General features: G+C 46.6%; 2 protein-coding genes across 4 annotated transcripts in view; one reads left to right on the forward strand and one right to left on the reverse strand.

Annotated features, from left to right (window-relative positions):
- The window catches only part of NFX1 (nuclear transcription factor, X-box binding 1), a 188,055-nt gene that overhangs the window by 169,775 nt on the left and 4,584 nt on the right, over positions 1-13,696 (reverse strand). The gene's annotated exons all lie outside the window — the stretch shown is intronic.
- Positions 1-13,696, forward strand: part of LOC137518608 (dynein axonemal heavy chain 5-like) — a 553,928-nt gene that overhangs the window by 2,740 nt on the left and 537,492 nt on the right. Inside the window, exon 1 of one of the 3 annotated variants that reach the window (XM_068236693.1) lies at positions 8,591-8,694. The exons of the other annotated variants lie outside the window; for them this stretch is intronic. The gene's annotated coding sequence lies outside the window, so the exon portion shown is untranslated. Of the gene's footprint in view, positions 1-8,590; positions 8,695-13,696 lie in introns of those variants that run through there. 3 annotated transcript variants of the gene reach the window in all.

The following is a 13,696-nucleotide window of genomic DNA, read 5'->3' on the forward strand; positions in this document are numbered from 1 at the left end:
GTAGATGTAGCCAGAGGTATATGAGCCCAGTAGATGTAGCCAGGGTTATATGTGCCCAGTAGATGTAGCCAGAGGTATATGTGCCCAGTAGATGTAGCCAGATGTATATGTGCCCAGTAGATGTAGCCAGATGTATATGTGCCCAGTAGATGTAGCCAGAGGTATATATGTGCCCAGTAGATGTAGCCAGATGTATATGTGCCCAGTAGATGTAGCCAGAGGTATATATGTGCCCAGTAGATGTAGCCAGATGTATATGTGCCCAGTAGATGTAGCCAGGGTTATATGTGAGTGAATGAGTGGCTGACAGTGGCAGGGGACAGCGAGCGGAACTTACCTGCGTCTTCTCTCGTCGCCGGCGCGGGATGATCTGCCGCTACTCTGGTCTGGTCCAGACCAAAGCAGCAGACCTTCCGGCGCAGGAGCGAGACGGAAGGTAAGTCCCGCCCGCTGCCAAACGCCACTGCCAGACAGATCAGGAGGGGGACAGTCAGCGAGGGAGGGAGAGCATAAAGGTGAGAGAAGGGGTAGGAGATTGCTCCCCTTCTCCACCGCTGCCCACAGCTCTCCCTCCACTGCGCTGCTGTCCTGCTGCAACAGAGCGGGCGGCCAATAGGCCGCCCTTTTACGGACGCTGCTGAATTCCTTACGGAATTCACGGGCAGCGTAATTTGTATAAAAAAATTACGGGCTGCCCGTAAATTTACGGGCGGTTGGCAACACTGACGCTGCTGCTCCATGCTCTGCACACACGCTGCTGCTCCATGCTCTGTACACACACTGCTGCTGCTACACCCAAAGTCATCTGTAGCAGGGAGAGAAAGGGGGCAGTGCTGTGAGCTGCAGGATGCCTGCATATATTCTGGTGTCTCAACTTGTGCCTGTCCCCAGACACTGCACCGGCCCTAGTCCGAGGGGGAATTCTGGGCAGCTGTAATCCACCCCCCCCCCCCCCCCCCCCCGGGTTTGCCCATGCAGAGTGTGGTGGCGTCGGGTTTTACAAGTTTTAATTTTCAGTCCTGTCCATATCAGCATATGCAGGATCCACCTGTATCTCTTCTGGAGAGGTGGTGCCACAATATTTTGGTGGCAGACCCTGTACAAGTGCGCGCTCACGAACACACGGAATCCAGCGCAGGAGACTTGGGCGCAGCTGGCGCTACCATAGGTCATAATAGGAATTACGGCTATAGCGGCGTAACTTCGGCGCCGTCAGAAGACAGAGCTAAAGTTACTTTTAAACAGGCGTGCAATAGGGAGTGCATAGGTTGCTAACACGTTGGGGCCCTTAGGCCAGAGGGGCCCTCCCTCAACCACAGTATTAGCTCTCTATTGGTCCTGTGCTCATAATAATCACTTCTATAGATAATATCAATAGTGGTAATCATTAACACACTGCTCCCCATCCCTTTCTTGCACCTTTGACACTGTAGTTGCCATTGGCAGGTTTTGTTGCGCCATGTCAATTGTTATGTATACAGGATCTTCTCAAAAAATTGGCATATTGTGATAAAGTTCATTATTTTCTGTAATGTACTGATAAACATTAGACTTTCATATATTTTAGATTCAAATACACACAACTGAAGTAGTTTAAGCCTTTTATTGTTTTAATATTGATGATTTTGGCATACAGCTCATGAAAACCCAAATTTCCTATCTCAAAAAATTAGCATATTTCATCCGACCAATAAAAGAAAAGTGTTTTTAAAACAAAAAAAGTCAACCTTCAAATAATTATGTTCAGTTATGCACTCAATACTTGGTCGGGAATCCTTTTGCAGAAATGACTGCTTGTGGCATGGAGGCAATCAGCCTGTGGCACTGTTCAGGTGTTATGGAGGCCCAGGATGCTTCGATAGCGGCCTTAAGCTCATCCAGAGTGTTGGGTCTTGCGTCTCTCAACTTTCTCTTCGCAATATCCCACAGATTCTCTATGGGGTTCAGGTCAGGAGAGTTGGCAGGCCAATTGAGCACAGTAATACCATGGTCAGTAAACCATTTACCAGTGGTTTTGGCACTGTGGACAGGTGCCAGGTCGTGCTGAAAAATGAAATCTTCATCTCCATAAAGCTTTTCAGCAGATGGAAGCATGAATCTCCTGATAGCTAGCTGCATTGACCCTGCCCTTGATAAAACACAGTGGACCAACACCAGCAGTTGACATGGCACTCCAGACCATCACTGACTATGGGTACTTGACACTGGACTTCAGGCATTTTGGCATTTCCCTCTCCCCAGTCTTCCTTCAGACTCTGGCACCTTGTTTTCCGAATGACATCTAAAAGTTGCTTTCATCCGAAAAAAGTACTTTGGACCACTGAGCAACAGTCCAGTGCTGCTTCTCTGTAGCCCAGGTCAGGCGCTTCTGCCGCTGTTTCTGGTTCAAAAGTGGGTTCATGCTTCCATCTGCTGAAAAGCTTTATGGAGATGAATATTTCATTTTTCAGCACAACCTGGCACCTGCTCACAGTGCCAAAACCACTGGTAAATGGTTTACTGACCATGGTATTACTGTGCTCAATTGGCCTGCCAACTCTCCGGACCTGAACCCCATAGAGAATCTGTGGGATATTGTGAAGAGAAAGTTAATAGACGCAAGACCCAACACTCTGGATGAGCTTAAGGCCGCTATCGAAGCATCCTGGGCCTCCATAACACCTGAGCAGTGCCACAGGCTGATTGCTTCCATGCCACGCCGCATTGAAGCAGTCATTTCTGCAAAAGGATTCCCGACCAAGTATTGAGTACATAACTGAACATAATTATTTGAAGGTTCACTTTTTTTGTTTTAAAAACACTTTTCTTTTATTGGTCGAATGAAATATGCTAATTTTTTGAGATAGGAAATTTGGGTTTTCATGAGCTGTATTCCAAAATCATCAATATTAAAACAATAAAAGGCTTGAACTACTTCAGTTGTGTGTAATGAATCTAAAATATATGAAAGTCTAATGTTTATCAGTACATTACAGAAAATAATGAACTTTATCACAATATGCTAATTTTTTGAGAAGATCCTGTAGAGTGCTTGGGGGCAGGGCCGGATTACCGACCAGGCAACAAAAGCAGTCGCTTGGGGCCCCATTCAGAGTCAAAGGGGCCCCATTAGCACATAAACCAGCCCTTGCCATCCTGTCAGCGGTGGCTGGATGGTATAATGGTTAAAGAGACTCTGAGCAGTGCAGTAACTATGGAAAGATGCATATCATTTTAAAGCTCTCTTTCTCCTCTTTCCAATGATATCTAAACGGCTGCTCTATGCCTTTTAGTTTTCGATATTTTCGCGATCGAAATCGCGGCCACAGGACGACTTTTCTCCAAAGTCAGAGGTGGCTGGATGGTATAATGGTTAAAGGGACTCTGAGCAGTGCAGTAGCTATGGAAAGATTCATATCATTTTAAAGCTCTCTTTCTCCTCTTTCCAATGATATATAAACAGCTGCTTTATGCCTTTTAGTTTTCGATATTTTCGCGATCGAAATCGCGGCCACAGGACGACTTTTCTCCAAAGTCAGAGGTGGCTGGATGGTATAATGGTTAAAGGGACTCTGAGCAGTGCAGTAACTACGGAAATATGCATATCATTTTAAAGCTCTCTTTCTCCTCTTTCCAATGATATCTAAACGGCTGCTCTATGCCTTTTAGTTTTCGATATTTTCGCGATTGAAATCGCGGCCACAGGACGACTTTTCTCCAAAGTCAGCGGTGGCTGGATGGTATAATGGTTAAAGGGACTCTGAGCAGTGCAGTAACTATGGAAAGATTCATATCATTTTAAAGCTCTCTTTCTCCTCTTTCCAATGATATATAAACAGATGCTCTATGCCTTTTAGTTTTCGATATTTTCGCGATCGAAATCGCGGCCACAGGACGACTTTTCTCCAAAGTCAGCGGTGGCTGGATGGTATAATGGTTAAAGGGACTCTGAGCAGTGCAGTAACTATGGAAAGATTCATATCATTTTAAAGCTCTCTTTCTCCTCTTTCCAATGATATATAAACAGATGCTCTATGCCTTTTAGTTTTCGATATTTTCGCGATCGAAATCACGGCCACAGGACGACTTTTCTCCAAAGTTGGCAGCTCGATTCAGCACAATGCAATGAAATATAAGGAACCCAGGGGGATATAATTACAAACATCATGCTGGTAGGTGTGAGGATGTAATGAATTAGTTGTGGGTATGCTTAAAGGCATATCCACAGGCACTGCTTGGAGTCCCTTTAAGGGCTCTGCCGCTGACACAGGAGACCAGGGTTCGAATCTCAGCTCTGCCTGTTCAGTAAGCCAGCACCTATTGAGTAGAAGACCGTAGGCAAGTCTCTCTAACACTGCTACTGCCTATAGGACGCGTCCTAGTGGCTGCAGCTCTGGCGCTTTGAGTCCACCAGGAGAAAAGCGCGATATAAATGTTATTTGTCTTGTCAAATGATGCCGTGCGCTGCTGATTGTCTTCAGAGCCAGGCTCTCCTCCTAGGTCCCCCTCCTGCTACTGTGCGCTCTGCCGCTGCCCACTCCACCCTCCCTTCCCACAGAGAACCACAGCTGCAGCAAGAATGATAGCAGCAGATGGCAAACGCTCACTCACCTATCCATGATCCAAGCAATAGAGATCCCGTCATCTGAAACCCATCTGTCTCTTCTACAGTGCAGCCGCTCGCTCTGAACTTCCTGATTCTCAGATCAGACATGAAGTAGGAAGTAGTAATAGTAGTAGTAACAGAGCGGCAACACTCTAGAGGAGACAGATGGGCTCCGGATGACGGGACCTCTATTGCTTGGATCGCAATAGGTGAATGTGATTCATCTGGTGCTGTCATTCTCCCCCACTGCCGCTGCCTTCTCTGCTGGACTATCGTATTCACTGGGATGGAGGCTGCATGGTGGCTGTCTAGTTTGGGAGGAAATTGGTTGTTCGGTGGTGGGAGTGGTTATGTAATTCTGTCTGGGGAACGGCTTCCGGTTTGGCGGTGTCCAGAGCTTTCTGCTATTGCCAGGCTGGAGATGCAGGGGGAAAGTGCTGCTGCTGTGATATCTGGCGCTCTCTTCACAGGGGTGCCCCAGCCCCTGAGTGCAAATGTCCCAGCCATTCATCTCTCACTCTGCATTTTGCCGCTGCTATTCCCTGCATTGTGCACCCACAGAGGAAAGCGTGCTGTTGCCCATAGCAACCAGTAGCTCGGCTGCCCGGTGTGTGCGACATATTGCTGTGCAGCTGCATCTTCTGATTCTATTACGACATGATGGGGGGGCCCAAATCAGTTACTTTGCTTAGGGCCCCATTTAGCCTTAATCCGGCTCTGCATGGCTCTGGGTGCAGCTTTCCCATACACTGCACAGGAGAGGCACCTCAGTGCAGGAAGCTGGAGGATCGGATTTCTGGCTGGGAATACTTCTGCATCCTGTGACTGCAGCAGCTGCCAGCTTGGGAGTTCCTGTTTGTAAGTAGCTGCTGTGACTGGCTGCATGCTTGTCCCATACCCCTCTAAAGAAGCACCACTGCTCCCAGCATGCCCCCCCCCCCCACAGAGGCACCAGTGCTCCCAGCATGTCCCCCCCAATCCACAGAGGCACCAGTGCTCCCATCATGCCCCCCCCACTCCATAGAGGCACCACAGCTCCCAGCATGTCCCCCCCACTCCACATAGGCACCAGTGCTCCCAGTATGCCCACCCCCCACTCCATAGAGGCACCACAGCTCCCAGCATGTCCCCCCCCCCACTCCAGAGGCCCCACTGCTCCCAGCATGCCCCCCTTTCCCACTCCACAGAGGCCCCACTGCTCCCAGCATGCCCCCCACTCCACAGAGGCCCCACTGCTCCCAGCATGCCCCCCACTCCATAGAGGCCCCACTGCTCCCAGCATGCCCCCCATTCCATAGAGGCACCACTGCTCCCAGCATGCCCCCCACTCCATAGAGGCACCAGTGATTCCAGTATGCCCCCACTCCATAGAGGCATTACTGCTCCCAGAAAGCCCCCCACACTCCACAAAGGCACCACACCTCCCAGCATGCTCCCCCCCCCACTCCATAGAGGCACCACTGCTCCCAGCATGCCCCCCACTCCATAGAGGCACCAGTGATTCCAGTATGCCCCCACTCCATAGAGGCATTACTGCTCCCAGAAAGCCCCCCACACTCCACAAAGGCACCACACCTCCCAGCATGCTCCCCCCCCCACTCCATAGAGGCACCACTGCTCCCAGCATGCTCCCCCACTCCACAGCTCCCAGCATGCTCCCCTTACTCCATAGAGGCACCACTGCCCCCAGCATGCCTCCCCCACTCCAGAGGCACCACTGCTCCCAGCATGCCTCCCCCACTCCAGAGGCACCACTGCTTCCAGCATGCTTCCCCCACTCCATAAAGGCACCACTACTCCCGGCATGCCCCCCCCCCCCCCCCCCGTAGAAGTACCCTTGCTCCCAGCATGCTTCTCCTCTCCAGAGGTACCACTGCTCCCATCATGCTTTACCCTCCACTCCATAGAGGCACCACTGTGCTTCGTCCCCAATAGAGGTACTGCAGTTCCAAGCATGCTCCTCCTCCATGTAGTATTGGGTTGTCCCCTAGGGCTGACTGGTGTAACCCCCTAATCTCCCCCGGCGGACCACTTTTCATATTGGAGGAGGCCTGTCAGCCAGCTCTGGGGCCCGGGGAACAACCCAATACTATAGGGAGACGGAGAGGCATGCTAGGAACTGTGGTGCCTCTGGAAGGGGAGTTGCATGCTGGGAGCTGTGGTGCCTATGTGGAGGGGAGGCATATGATGAGAACTGTAATGCCTTTATGGAGGGGTAGGGGCATGCTGGGAGTTGTGGTACCTCTATAGAGGAGGGGACATGCTGAAAGCTAAAGTGTCTCTATAGAGGGGGGCATGCTGGGGGATGTTTGCAGTTTGCCCCTATGGAGACACTGACCCTGCCCTGGCTAGACCATTTATTCTTACCCTACCCTGGCAGACATCTTCCCTGTAAACTCCCCTTAGTAGTGGGGAGCCTCTGGACATTCTCTAGAGCCATATCTCCCTATACCCCACTATTCTAGTGCTGTATCCCTCTCTGGACGAGTAGGTATCTTCAGTACACAAGCGTGACCGTATCTGTACTGGGCATGTGCAAATAAGGTCCGCACATGCCCAGTAAAATGAAATGCATGGAGGAAAACAGCTACGTGCCTTAGTTCTACTGGGCATGCACCAAACTCGCTTACACATTCCCAGTGTGGACATACTTGTCCTCAGCCACGCTTGCACAATAAAGTAACCTATTCGATCAGAGAGGGACCCAGTGCTAAATGGTGGGATATAAGAGGGGGGTTGTTGTGTTTTGCATTTGTGTATTGATATGGTTGGAGGGGGACGGCTGGTGACAGTGGGCCTAGGGCGGTAAAAAGTACAAATCCGGCCCTGGATTCTAAGCATGTGGCTAGAGATTTTGGAGCATTTGGTTATAGTGATTTTGTAGTTCTTGTAAACTTTGTTCTGAAAGTGAACAGCTTTGGGGGAAAAATTGTGGAAAATGCTCTGTTCAGTGATTTTTAAAGCGATTTGGGAAAAAAAATACATCGCTCTTTTGTGAACTAGCTCAATGAAAGACATTAGCCAAGCACTTTTCAAAACTCTAGCATTTTGTAAAATGCTCAGAAGCGCTCTTGGTGTGAAGCAGCCCTGAATGGAACTAGCAGTTGTGTATAAGAATTGCATAAAGCACAGTCTGCTAAGAGTAGCTCCTTGGTGCCCCCTCAAGTAGTTGTTACACCATGCCTGGTTTTCCTATGCCTAAAAACGGCCCTGCTGGTAATGTTTGCTGAAGTAGTGCTAGATTGCTTTGTGTGTATTTTTGTTGTCCTTTGTATAATGGCAGTAATAATAATGGCAGTATTTGTATAGCGCCTTTCTCCTGTCGGACTCAAATCGCTTGCGAGGCAGCCACTAGAGCGCACTCAGTAGGCAGTAGCAGTGTTAGGGAGTCTTGCCCAATGAACTCCTTACTGAATAGGTGCTGGCTTACTGAACAGGCAGAGCCGAGATTCGAACCCAGGTCTCCTGTGTCAGAGGCAGAGCCCTTAACCAGTATGTATGCCATTGCAGTTATGCTAGGAATTCCAAAAAAGGATTTTAAATAAACACTGTATAAATATCATTGTGCACAGACACCTTGTCCTAGTCGATTTGTATTTCCATTGTTGGGAAATTTTCAGGCAATGGCAGCCACAGAGATTTGCTCTAGCTGTGAAAAGCAGCCCATTGCTGGGATACAGGCAAACAACCCGTTTCTGTGTACTATTCTCCTGCCTTGTCTCATGGCAACTGTAAAGCTTTGTATCCTGCCGGGAAATAGTTGTCAAAGAACATGACCGCCTATGTCGCTTAACAGCGCGGCTAAATTTCAATAAATAATACATGGGAGATCAAACAGAACACTTTCACACACTTTATTTACTGGCTGCTAAACTGAATGAACGTGTGCTGCAGCCGTTATCCTGGAGCTAGCAAGTAAGCCATGTTTGCAGCCTGAAACTGAACCAATATCAGATTACCAGTGTTGCCATGACAGCAAGCTAAAGCCAACGGGGAGAACAGAAAGAACTGAATACAAACACTTGGCAACAAACAGCAGTGGACTGACTCGGGTGAGAGCAGCAGAGTGTCCAGTCCTCTGACTTCATAGACTCGGGCTCTTCATCCAGGTATGTCTATTGCCAGAAGCTTTATAGGAATAATGCTGAATGCTGAAGCATCTTTTTTTTTCCACCACTCACACTTATAAAAACTTCGACTGTGGTGGGAGTGCCTGTATTTTTTTTTAAGCAAACTAAAGTCTCTATATTGCAGCAGAGAGCATGTTCACAGTGGCCTTAAAGATGATAACTAATATGCATACAATGTAAGAGGAAAAGGACACAGGTACATCTATGTAAAAGAACAGTGTAATGTACAGAAATGTAGATTTCCTCTACTTTACCTCTGACCAGTAACATTCCAGTCCATGGTAAATCTTTTAGGCCGTTTTCCCCCTTGAGCTGAGAATGGACATTTTTGTCTGTTCTAATCTTCACTCATTGCTGAACTGACAGTCAACGAGCCATATTTTATAAAAAGGAGCCGTTCACACTTGTCACTCTGCAACGGATCCATGAGATCTGTTGCAGTCAGCGATAATCCCAGGAAAGGCAGATGCGTTCCCCCCAAAAAGCCTATGGGGGTAATGCATCTGCCCTGATCTATAGCCAGACTATCAGAGCGGACACTACACTGTCCACTCCCGCTGGCCACACGTGGTCCGGCTCAAGTGGGAACCGAGCCTTACACTTGCAATCTATCAATTGCTAACAGTAAATTGCAATATGGCAAATAATTGATCAAAGAGTGATTTGGTAGTAGCTACCGAGTCTACCACCTTGTCTATGCTATTAGACTTCAGCACAAATCTAGTAAACAGTCAATCAAATTGCTTGCATAGTACAAAGCTATGCAGCTGTCATACATACTCTGTCTCCCCTCCTTCTTCCACTGCAGAAAGCGCACTGCGATAGTAAGTCTATACAGTGTTCAGAGTCCACCCAGTGCAATGCGATCCAGCGGACTACAGTATCCCAACGCTGTGCATGCAGAGCGTTACCCCATAAACACTCGTTAATGACCCATTTACACCTAAACAATTAGCGGGCGATTTCTGCTAATCGCTAAAGCTCTAGGGCTTTTTAAAGTGCTAGTGCTTTGTTATCCTATGGCAGTGTTCTCTCTGCCGCAATTGGCGCTGGTCGTGGGTGTTTTTCTATTAGCGCCAATTGTAAATGCATTACCTGCAGCAGTTTTGAGGCGATTTTGGAGCAATCGCGGTACAGTGCCAATAAATTGCGGATTTTGTGTGTGTCAGTTCTCTTTCCATTTAAATTCAAATTAAAATGACTGAAACTGTATGTGAGAACAGGGTTCATGTGGACATAAATGGGGAATATGTGTAAGCGTGTCTCTTTAGCAGTTGAGTGCAAATAATAAATATATATATATATACTGTATATACATATATACACTCACCTAAAGGATTATTAGGAACATCTGTTCAATTTCTCATTAATGCAGTTATCTAATCAACCAATCACATGGCAGTTGCTTCAATGCATTTAGGGGTGTGGTCCTGGTCAAGACAACTTACAACCCGCCGCAATGTCGGGGACTCCTTGTACTGTGCCCATGCAAAGAAGGATACAGGGGGACGCAAGAGGGCATAGACACAAGGACAGAGGAGGACACAGGGATACACGAGGTAGAAGGGGGGCATGAGGTACAAAGGGGCATAATTCACAAGATGCTGCTTCACCATTGATGTACCAGATTTAGTATTTTTTTCCCCCTGGTATTTGCCCACTAAACCTAGGTGCGTCTTATGGTCAGGAGCGTCTTATAGTCCGAAAAATATGTTATATCTTTCCATGTATAGACAGCTGTATAAGCAGTTTTACAAATAACAAACTTGTTTATGTTTAAAACAAAACAATGTGTATATTTTTTTCTCAAATGTACCTTCTGTAATCATCCTAACAATATGCGATATATGGCCGTGTTATCGTATTTTGTGACACTTTTAAAAAACACACATTATCATAATATGCGCCTTACCAGAGATGACCAAATAATTAATGCACACTTGAAGTGAGAGGGATCGGGAGCTGACATATTTATTTCCTTTTAAACAGTACCAGTTTCCTGGCTGTCCTGCTCATCCTCTGCCTCTAATACCTGTTACCATAGACCCTGAACAAGCATGCAGATCAGATGTTTCTGACTGAAGTCTAACTGGATTAGTCATATTCTTGTTTCAGGTGTGTGATTCAGACATTACTCAAGACAGTAATATCAGCAGGACTGCCAGGCAACTGGTATTGTTTTGTTTAAAGGACATCCGAGGTGAAAATAAACTAATGAGCTAATCAGTTGTGTCTATCCTCCTCCTCCTAAAAATGACTTTTTTTTAGCTATCCCACACTTTTATCTTATGTTAAATCTGCTTTTTAAGTTTGACTTTGATGAACAGAGGCGCCAGCAGAATAAAAACAACAATTAAAAGTTTTAAAATATGCTGTTTAAAAAAAGTTTTAAAATAGCGCCTTCGACAAAGGCGCTATATGTGCTACCTGAGAGCTACTGTTTTGTCCCCTGTTTTATTGCCTGATGAAGCGGGCTTGGTCCTGCGAAACGCGTTGCATCTATTGGGGTACTAATAAAGTGTTTATTTATGTCAGACAAGTAGTCTAGTCTGCTTTCGGAGGTAAGTCCACCACTGCCTCCCCAGCATATTTTAAAACTTTTAATTGTTGTTTTTATTCTGCTGGCGCCTCTGTTCATCAAAGTCATTATAGTGTCCACCCTTGGTGGAAGGGGGACCCACCCCTACCTTTCTTCTATCTACGGAGAGCGACTTCTTAACCCTGAGTGAGGACAGGTCTAATCTCCTCACCTGCATTCACAGTGGTTGCCTCAGCGGTAACCCTTGTTTGTGAGTATAACCTTCTCACATTACATTATCCACTATTGTCCTGAGCATACTACACCATATTGGGCTCTCGGTGTCTTTTTCTTATGCTTTTTAAGTTTGTACTGTTTCATGGCCTCTTCTCAATGACACATTTATTGAAGTATGCCAAAGCTAAAATGTATCTGGGTTCGTGCTGCAGGAAGGCCTGGTGCACACCGATCGGTTTTAGAAGCGTTCCGCAAACCGCTTCCGCCTGTGAAAACGTTTGTCTAATGTATTTCAGTGGTATGGTGCACACCAGCAGTTTGAGGTTTTTAGCAAACCGCAAATGTGGGTCCTGCAGCACTTTTGCGGTTTGCAGATGTGTTTCTGCCTCAATGTAAAGTATAGGAAAAGCTCAAACTGCTCTGAAAAACGCTAGATCAGAGCGGTTTTCCAGGCGTTTTTGTTACATTAGCTGTTCAGTAACAGCTTCACTGTAACAATATTTGTAATCTGCTACACAAAAATGCTCCAAAAAACGTTAGGCATGTTTGGAAAACCTCTCTAAACATGCCTAGAATCGCTCTGAAAATCTGCTTCAAAAACCTCTAGCGTTTTGCAGATCTGCTAGCGGTTTTGGTGTGCAGCATGCCGTCCAGAATCACACCATAGTGTGATCCTGACGGGGAGCAATAGGCAGCGTTTCCCTGTCCTACTCGCCTGTGAGAAATCGCTGAAGATTCGGGCTGGATTTTGCTCTCGTGGAACTGGGCCCTAATTGGTAGCTCCCAAATCAGATTAGTCAATGACAGGTTCTAGTTCAGCCACCTACAAATTCTGGTTCCTGCTGTTACAGACTTTGTATATTTGTTTCTCTACACGTCTCCTTAACGAGTAATTTCACTTTTGTTGAGGAAAAACTTCATGCTTTTAGTTTGGCTGATACTGTTTTAGCTTGATTACTTTGTTTTAATGTACACATAAGCACTCCACAAGCAGATATGAATTTCATAGTTTCCCTACCACTAGATTAGTCCAGGTGTTGAAAATTAGCAAAGCCTCTTTGCCCTGTGCAGCTTGTCACTCCTGCAGCAAGGCTGAAATGTATGTACAGTTTATGTACAGTCTCATACAAACACCTGAGGGCTGTTTTCCACTGAGAAACATGATCACAATCACAATTGTGATGCACTTTATTGTCAATATGTAATACAACGAAATTACTTTTCAATTAAACAATTAGTACACAGTCTTAATTATTTTAGGAAGATTCAGGCGGCTGCTCTGCTGCAGTGCCACGCTTCAGCGCGCTCCATCGCGCTTCGCCTTGCCCCAGTGCCGTTCTCCGGTAGCCCTGAGATCAGTGAACGGGAACATGGTTCCCATTAACTGATCTAAGTTCCCAGCAGAAAAACCGACGGTCTCTTATCAGAGGCCGCGGTCTTTCTAAAAAAAAAAGTTTTCTGTCCTCCTTTATGCTTCCGGGAAGTGAGGAGGACATAGGAAAAAAAACTCAATGTGGCCATCTTGTGGCCAAATAGTAAAACTACATCTACATGTATTTTTCAAGGCAATTTACACACATTATAACATTTAAAATTAACTTTATTTCTCACACCAAAAATTACAATTAAAAAAAGTGCACCCCTACTCCGCACAGCTATGGGGCGTGTATAGACTATTCATACTGTCAGTCTGCTATCACAGATGCCCGTAACCAGCAAGTGATTATCACCTGAGTTCCTGCACCCTTTCTCTCCCAATTGTCACCAACAATGGTCCATTTGCCTGTAAAAATATTGTGTGTCCAGGTTGTTGTTTTTTTTTACTTTTTGTTCAGAAAAAAAAATGAAATTAGGTTGGCAACCCTGCCACACACGCCACTCCACCCCCATTCCCAAAAGGGGTGCAGTTTCGGTGCTTGCCATAGGTACCATCTTCCCTAGATAGGCCACTGATCAGGACCTGCAACGTTCGTGGTGTTTGATATTCATGAGTTCCTGTCAAACCTCATGTATGTGAAGGACTAAAGGTTGTGCATCTGTAGTGAGCACAAAGTTGGCTGAAGGCTGATGGATGCATTAGGCCTGGTTCACAATGGCACAGATGGAAAACTGATCCGTGCAAAAACATTTTTTAAAGGTATCAGTTTTTTATCTTTGACCCTCCATTCCGCTCGAGTAATACAACGCATCCGTTGAACCCCCCCAAAAGAAAATGCTGAAGACCCA

The sequence above is a fragment of the Hyperolius riggenbachi genome, chromosome 5, assembly GCF_040937935.1.
Source record: "Hyperolius riggenbachi isolate aHypRig1 chromosome 5, aHypRig1.pri, whole genome shotgun sequence".
Taxonomy (NCBI): Eukaryota; Metazoa; Chordata; class Amphibia; order Anura; family Hyperoliidae; genus Hyperolius; species Hyperolius riggenbachi.